At 41.2% G+C, this 9,263-nt stretch overlaps 1 pseudogene; it reads right to left on the bottom strand.

The window, feature by feature from the left end:
* Positions 1 to 1,196: 1,196 nt before the first annotated feature.
* Positions 1,197 to 3,461, bottom strand: LOC116896021 (annotated as a pseudogene).
* Positions 3,462 to 9,263: the final 5,802 nt, after the last annotated feature.

Raw genomic sequence — 9,263 nt, 5'->3', positions numbered from 1 at the left:
CAAATACGTATCATTATCATATATTTTTTTTTTAGGCAATAAATATTATTGACTGTAGGTTTAGATTTTTTGAAACTTACTTTCATAAATCTTTACTAAATAATGATACTCTACTTTATTAAATCGTTCTCAAATGATTCAACTCTCTTTCTAGCCTATCAACCAATGGTAGGGGAGAGAAGACGGCAAATAAGACGAGGGGATGCGGATCTGTTTAGATGTAGTTTTTTAGAACAATTCCAATCTCCATTGTCAGGATACCAGAAGTTCAGATAAAAAAAAATGTGTCACCAAACACAAATCAGCAGGTGTGGTCCGATCTAGCAGAAACCACTTGGTTGTCACGGAATCTGTAGGAGTCAGTGGGAGCAACTACAACCATCTGGGTCACCAAGAGGAGTTCCCTGCTGTGCCTATCTGAGAGAAGAGAAGGTTGCCAAGTCACTGTCCATTGAGTCCCATTTATACTCTTCCTAATCATCATGTGCAGGCCCATAAGTCTTGCCTCAGCAAAATATCATGTGAGTCTGCATCTCATGATACAACCAGAACCTTCCACTTCAACTGATCATCTGACTATCAAGTGAAAAGGGGAAAAACTTTCAGTTGTTAAAAAGATAGTCTATATGTAGGTGAGGACAGGCAAAAAAAAAAATAATAAGGCTAGGCCTGTGATTGGGCAGTGAAAAAGGTGGAGAAAGAGTTTTTGTAAGGTAGAAGAGAGGAAAAAGAGGAGAACCAAGATGGAGGAGGAGAAAGATGACCCAGATCTGTGTGGCCTTAAGGGGCCACAGGTAATTATGAATATTTCATAAGGGATGGAATTTTATAGGACAATTTGTCTTATCTAGGTAGACAGTTTATATCGTTATCAATTGGTTGTGAGTTTATCGTGTGGATGTTTTGTGGATTGAGAATTTAAGATGTAAATCTGATTGTTAAATTACAAGCTTATTGAGTTTTGGTTTTTTGGGGGGTGGGTGCAGCGAATTTTATTGATGGTATTCAAGAGAGTAGGGAGGGCTCCCTAGACCCCTCCTGTCTTTATGGAGGAACTGGGATGGAAATTGTGAGGGAGATGCTCAGTGTTGGAGGTCAAGTTGGGATGGGGACTCCTCAGCAACTGAGGGCCTTTCTCTTGCTCTCAGTATCCTTGCTGGGCTGGGGGGTAGAGGGGGTTGGTGGTCCAGGGTTTCTTACTCATTGGAGGCCATGTAGGCCATGAGGTCCGTCACCCTGTTGCTGTAGCTGTATTCATTTTCATAACAGGAAATGAACTTTACAAAGTTGTCATTGAGAGCAATGCCAGCTCCAGTATCAAAAGTGGAAGGGTGGGAGTTGCTGTTGAAGTCTCAGGAGACAACCTGGTCCCTCAGTGTAGCCCAGGATGCCCTTTAGTGGGCCCTCAGATGCCTGCTTCTCTACCTTCTTGATGTCATCATGCTTGGCAGGTTTCTCCAGGTGGCATGTCAGATCCACAATGGATACATTGGGGGTAGGAACACGGAAAGTCATGTCAGTGAGCTTCCCGTTCAGCTCTGGGATGACTTTGCCCACAGCCTTGGCAGCACTAGTGGATGCAGGGATGATGTTCTGGGCTGCCCCTCGGCCATCATGCCACAGCTTTCTAGAGGGGCTATCCACAGTCTTCTGAGTGGCAGTGATGGCATGGACTGTGGTCATGAACCCTTCCATGATGCCAAAGTTGTTGCAGATGACCTTGGCCAGAGGGGGCTAAGCAGTTGGTGGTGCAGGATGCATTGTTGGCAATCTTGAGGGAGTTGTCATATTTCTTGTGGTTCACACCCATCACAAACATGGGGGCATCAGCCGAAAGGGTGGAGATGATGACCCTTTTGACCCCATCCATCAAGTGAGCCCCAGCCTTCTCCATGGTGATGAAGATGCTAGTCGACTCCACGACATACTCAGCAACAGCGTCACCCCATTTGATGTAAGCGGGATCTCACTCCTGGAAGATGGTGATGGGCTTCCCATTGATGACAAGCTTTCCATTCTCAGCCTTGATGGTGCCATTGAATTTTCCATGGGTTGAGTCATACTGGAACATGTAGACCATGTAGTTGAGGTCAATGAAGGGATCATTGATGGCAACAATCTCCACTTTACAGATGCAGAGAAGGCAGCCCTGGTAACCAGGCCAAATCCATTCACACCAACCTTCACCACCTTGTCTATAGGATGAGATTGGCATGGCTGTCTCTGGACTAGGGAGAAGCAGAGAGCCTTGAGTTTTGATTTTAACTAATTACTGGGAGTGGTGACTACAAACACAGAGGACTGATGCTGGGAATGTGAGCGAAGCCCACAGAGAGAGTTGCAAGAGGGTGGCTGCTGCCAGGCTCAGGGAGTAGCCAGTGGCAGTGTGAGATGGTGAGAAGGGTTGAGACGCTTCGCTCTTTAAGATGAAAATGTGAGCTGGCGCTAGTGTAGGATGGAGACTGGGAGCTTAGCAGTTGAGACTCTTTGCTGACTGAGATGCAAATACTCCTCAGATGCCATGTGGCCCATCGGAGCTGGCACTAGGTGGGTTGGTAGAATCTCTTAATATTATTTACCTCTACAGAGGAGGGATAGGGAGATGGCTCAGCCATCAAAGGCCAGGCTCCCAACCAGAATAACCAAAAAGAATGTAAGAATATCCAAATGCCCAGGGCTTTATCCATATGAAAGTAATTATTATAAATGCTGGCTTCCAACCTCATAGTACTCTCATCTTCATTGCTGTAAGCTATCCGTAAGACATTCTGTTTTCAACATAGGAAATTCAGTCTGTGGCTGACTGTCTGCTGGAAACCTTATCTCCCTCCTTCAAAGCCACCAAAGCCTTAGACTGAACTCACCGTGATTTCCCCAAATTAAATACAGTTTTGTCTCCTACCCTTATCTTCTCCCCGTACTGGAAAAAAGAAATGGACTCTGTTCCAGATGAAGGTGGTACCTTCTGTGTTCTGGCATTTACAATCTTTGACACTTATTATTATCAACTACTTTCTCTCTTGACACAATCATGTGAGCTTTGAAATATCTGTGTCTCTTCTGTGTTTAAAAACCAATGGAAAAGCATGCACACAACAATATGAAAATTAAAAACAATAACCCCCTCCTCCAAGAAAGCCCACCTTGCTCCTTCCTCCACTTCTACGTCATGGCTACAAATCTTGAATGAGTCGTTCAAACTCCTGGGCTCCAGCTCCTCCTGACCTGCTCACTCCTTACTCTCTCCCCATTAAATTATGAACCCTGAACCCCGAAGCCTTTCCTTCCCACCATACTTAACCCTTGGAAGCTTTGTGCTTATTAAGCACACTTTCCACAGAATCATTCCTTAACTCTAAATTAGTTAATTCACCAAAGTCTGAAAGCAGATTTAAGTCTCCTTTCGGTACTCTGTAGCTGGGCAGATGGTCCTGCTTGCTGGCCAGGAACCTTTCATCCATCCACCTCTCCCTTCAGGTCGACTGCATAATCATTCCCAGATGCTAATAACTCTATTTTTAATCCCCCTACGTCTCCCCATTGCCAATACCACTGTGCAAACGAACGTTATTGTTTTTCCACCCTAAACAGATGACATAAATCAATATGCATATTTTCAGTATGTGATCATCCCCCTGTACTGCTTAGAACCCTATGCTATTTTCCCAGTTCTTTTATGAGGAAATCCAGAACTCTTGCCTGTGTCTTTACTTCTTCACGAGCTCTTTCACTGCCTACCTCAGAATCTGTTTTCACTTCCTCCTCATTCCAGTCTCTAGCTCTACCTTCTCTAGATCGTTCACACGATTTATATGATTTATATTCTGTGCCTCAGAAGATTCCCTCCTCCCAGAATGCCTTTCTTCTGGTAAGGAAAACCCAGATCAAAAGACACATATCTTAGAAAATCTTTATCTAACGTCTTAGTCTTCCATGGTTTAAACAATCCTTGCCTCTCCTTTTTGGCTCTAAGCAGGGTTACTAAGTCAATGTTTATTTTTGTAACTATTTCATCAACGTGTATCTGACCCAATCAGACTGGATCAATTAAATCAGGAAGCAAGGCTGTTCTTGTTCGTAGCATGGACTCTTATTCTGATGGTAATTATACATGAATAAAACTTGGTTCTTTGGTGCAAATCTCTGTTCTCTCTATCGACACAGGAATTCTCCACTGTAGACCAGTGTGTGTGGCTGTGTGGGTAGCTGTGTATGTTTAACAGATTCGGCTGCCTTTCTGTAAGCCATATGCTGTGTGTGTCAGATATAACAATGAAAACAGAAACTCAGCTTTTAAAATTTGATTTTAAAACCTTAAGTTTTTTTTTAGACAGACCTGCCATAGCAACATCCCGAATCTAGTATTTTAAAACACACAACTTCTAACTAACTACTTTCTTTCACTTCCAAGGTAAACAATACTCTTAAAATTTTTGATCAAAACAAAGCAGAATATTGGACCTGGAAACCTGCAGCTATGCATAGATGGTCAAGTGATTCAAACAGTAGTGATTCTTCAGCTGTGGGGATATTAATTATGTGGACATTGTTTGGACCATGCCTGAGTTTTGTAGACAACACAGAAACACTGGCATACATCTACTCTAAATTACAAATCACTTTAGAAACATCAAATAGCCATAGATAAAAAATCTACATATTTATTTTTAAAGGATTTATTAATTAATTTAAATCCTCAGTAGAAAACCTGGAGTAAGCCTGGGTACTACAGAGACAGAGGCTTCTGCAGTCCTCTACTTGGAAGCAGGAGGATCCCTATCTCAAAAACATCAGACACAAACAAAACAAACAGAACTCCCAGACCAGGCTCAACAGATGACACAATAGTTAACAGTCCTTGTTTGCAATTGTAGAAAAGGGAGCTAGATCCCAGCACTCTTACCCCAGGCTAGGCATCAGGTGGAGGCCTGCAACTCCAATTTCCAGGGATCTCTTGCCTGCCCTCTTTTGGCCTCATGGGGTCATATAATTCCTACACACACACACACACACACACACACACACACACACACACACACACACTCACTTTGCACTCACAAAGATACACCACAAATTTTAAAAAAGGTTATAAAGCAACACCATCCCCTGCTAGATTTGAGAAATCTCTGGTTTGTGTGAAAGAAGTAGAATTGTCTCAGGACCCTCCAGACCAAGCTCTCAGCACAAAAATTTATTTGCCCCAGAGGGACAGAGGATAGGGATAAAGGACAAAGGTATGAGACAGAGGATGAGGGAAAAGGGGAAAGGAGCAAGGGAGAAGGACCAGGGATATTTATTTGTCCCAGAGGGGAACAAAGGACAGCTTCTGTATAGAAAGGAGACAGACAGGGCATGGACGAAACTGGCAGCTTATAAAGATTAAAGGGGAAAGCCTGTATTAAGATGAGATGTTTATTTTCGATTGGGCATGTTAACTAGGTGAGCCGAAGGGGGTTTTTGATTGCTGGACTTCAGAACTTTGATGTTAGGACCTTAGTAGTCAGCCTCAGAAGGAGGAAGTGGCAAAATAAGGGAACAGACTTGGTGGGTAGCTTTAGGAATGCAATCGAACAGTTTTTAGCAAGGCAGAAGGAATGGGGGAGAAGGCGAAGGCCTACCAGAGCCATGTTTGCATTCTGGCTAGATTCCCTTCACTTTCATGCTCTCTTGATAAGAGATGTCATAATGGGCCATTCTGATAACTCATATTTCCCCAAATAATATCATTTGCTTATAAAATGCTCCCACTACTACGCGATGCATTCAGCATCCACAAAAGAGCTGTCTCAAGCCTCACTTGGATTCTGACTTCTGAAGACTCGTCCCAGAATCTCAGATCCAAGTTGTTCTTTCCTCTTGCACCTTGGAATGTCAAACTGTAAACTAAAACTATGCAGACTAGCTTGCCTCACCTATGGCTGCTCTCCAAGTATTGTATAGAGATCAGGTACAAATGCAGCTGAGCTCATTGTGGGTTCTTGGAATAAGATTAACAGATGAAGCAGGGCTGTATGTTTCATGCTCTACTTAATGTAAATATTTCATAACAAAAAGACTTAAGATACAGATTCATAGATCTATTAAACAAGCACTGGTCATGAGTCATAAGCAGAATTTATCTTGAGGAACCTAAATCCAGTAGACATTCATTTCTAAATTTTCATTTGAAATGTTTTCAAGGTCTCAAAATTTTCTCTCTAGAGCCAGTCAAAAATCAATATAGGATCCTATTTCAAGTCATGCTAATTTTTGGTCTCACTAAAGCTTTATTTATATTAGGTGTGCTGGATAATTTTATACCAACCTGAGCTAAGTTAACGCCATTTGAGAAAAGGGAACCCCAATTAAGAAGAGGCCTCTCTAAGATCTGGCCATAGGAAACATGTTGGGATTTAGTAGTTTATTGGGGAGGACCCAGCCACTTTGTATGTAGGGCCACCCCTTGGCAGGTAGTACTAGGTTCTATCAGAAAGCAGGCTGAGCAAGCCATACAGAGCAAGCCAGTAAGCAGCACCCCTTTATGCCATCTGCATCAGCTCCTGCCTCCAGGTTCCTACCCTATTTGAGTTCCTGTCCTGACTTCCTTTGATGATGAACAGGAATGGGAAAGTATAAGCCAAATAAATCCTTTCCTCCTCACTTCATTTTTGGTCCTAGTATTTCATCACACCAATACTAACCCTAGCTGAGATATTAGATGGATATAAAACAGAACTTGATCAAATTTAATAATATAAAAAGACCTTGATTTATAAGCACGGGCTGGTGATAAACTTGAAAATAAAACAAACTGATACATTATTATGTGGTCCTTAAGATATTTTTAAACCCCAATAGCATTTTCATTCATACAAAAATTCATATATAAAGATATTAAAGATGTTTGATTTACCTTATAATACATTTGACTTGGGAAATATTTAACAAGCATTAATATTTATTATGACACTAGAGATGACTATTGTCAGCATGCCAAATTTCCATAGGACCTTTAATAGCTGACCAAGAAAGGATGATGAGGGGATTCATAAACAGCTTCTCTTACATCAACGTGACTGAACTACTCCACTACCACAGTATTGCTGACAGCATCATTTCTAACGACTCTGGCTATTTTGACTGGATATCATCAAGGTGGAGAATCAGCTACTATTTTTTTTTAAGACTGTAGAGGTTAGATTTATGAATCTCATTAATTCCAATGTCAGCAATCCATAAAAGGTCAACTCTGTAGTTCAGGGTTCCTAGTTATATGTTTATGTCTTTTGAAACATTTTTCCATGCTTCCACATGGTCTTAATAATTAGAAATTTAACTCTGCTGAATAACGTTATTCAACACAGAGGATCTGTAATTTGAGTACACTACTGCTTGACTGCCAATTATATAGTTTGTTTCCATTTCTTTATTGAATTATTTTTCTGTGTTGGGCAACAATGAAATTAATAGTTTGCAGCAGATAACTTTAGAGGACTCACTTGAATTTCTATATCCTTCTTTTCTTGATAGGTTTTGCTTGAACACAATGCATATTTAACACAGTGCACAGACTTTAATTGTATAAGTCAGTAAGTTTTTTTTTTCAAGTCTTTATTTCCATTTAGTCAATAACAAAGATGCAGAGATTATCCCCCTGATTTTAGGAGGTTCCATTGCACATTTTGTTGCTAATCTTCCTTTATTCCCCACTGTGGAGGTTTGAATAAGAAATGTCCCCCAGAGGCTTACGTATTCAAGCACTTGGTCCCCAGCTGGCGGTGCTGTCTAAAGATGATATGGAACTTTTAGACATGGAAGCTTGCTGAAGGAAGTACATTGACAGGGGCAGGCTTTAGAATTTATAGGATTGGTTTACCTTGTCTGCCTGCCTGCCTGCCTGCCCACCTGTCTTCTTCCCCTCCCCCTCTCCCTCCCTCTCTCCTTGTATCCTGTGTGATAAATTGTGGCTTGCCAACTTCTGACTCTGACTACCTACTGCAGTGGCTTCTTCACTGTGAGGGACCTGACCCTCAGAGCCATAAGTCAGAACAAATTCTTTCCAAAGTTGCTTGTGGTCATGGCATTTTTATCACAGCAATGGAAAATAACTAATACACCCTCTCAGGTACCCACATTACTGAATCGTACAGTATGTACTTTGGTGTCTGGCTTCTTTGGCTTGGAAGGACAACTTTCTAAGACTTCTCCATGATCATTAGTTTGTATCTCTTTGATATTGAGTCATATTTCATTGCATAGTCATGATTGTTTAATCATTCATGTGTTGAAGGACTTTGGGATGTTTCTTGGTTGTGAATATTAAGGATAGATAGAGCTACTATCTACATTCTTGTACATACTTCTCTGGGGACAGAAATTATCATTTCTCTTGAGTAAATACTTAAAGGCAAAGTTGCCAGGTTATAGGAGGTCTTTAATTACTGGTAATACTGGTTTGCATTTCAGTTGCAATGTGGGAGAGTTCCAGTTGTCCAACAGCCTTGTCAACATCTGTACTTCTTAAAGTTACTGTCATTAGGAGACCACACAACTCACTCATTCATATTACATACCCCACCTTCATTATTGTCCAGGTACTCAACACTACCTTACTCTAACAATAAATACAGCAAGACAATGACCTTACTCCTGCTTTTATGGATGAAATAAAAGAAGGAGACTAGTTCCATGTCTGACATCAAGAAGAAATTCAGTACATTTTAAATGACTTTTTCAATCAGGTAACTATTTTCTTTTTTCAGTGTGCTCAGAAATCATCCAAGGAAATTGATTTGGGTTTTCAGTGAGATAATAACACAATTGTTGGAAACAGATCATAAACATTTCATTGACTGTGCTGGCTAGTTTTATGTCAACTTGACACACGTTACAATCATTTGGGAAACAGGAAATTGAGAAGATTTTCTATCTGATCATCCTGTGGGCAAGCCTAAAGGGCATTGTATTGATTAATGATTGACAGTTAATGGGAGAGGGCCCAACTCACTGTGGGCAATGCCACTTGTGACATGGTCATCCCGAGTGCTATGAGAAAGCAGATTGAGTAAGAGGTGCAAGCCAATAAACAATGCTCTCCCATGGCCTCTGCAGCAGCTCCTGCCTCCAGGTTCTTGATTCAAGTTTCTTCCCTGACATCTCTAAGTGATGGATTCTATGCTTGAAGCTGATATAAATGCTTTCCTCCCCAAGCTGTATTGATCATGGTGTTTATCACAGTAATAACAAACTCAAAGACATTGATACCTGATTTTATTTCATGTTCA

This window comes from Rattus rattus, chromosome 3, assembly GCF_011064425.1.
Source record: "Rattus rattus isolate New Zealand chromosome 3, Rrattus_CSIRO_v1, whole genome shotgun sequence".
Classification (NCBI taxonomy): Eukaryota; Metazoa; Chordata; class Mammalia; order Rodentia; family Muridae; genus Rattus; species Rattus rattus.
The sequence above is the reverse complement of the archived record's forward strand: the minus strand, read 5'-3'. Positions and strand labels throughout refer to the sequence as shown.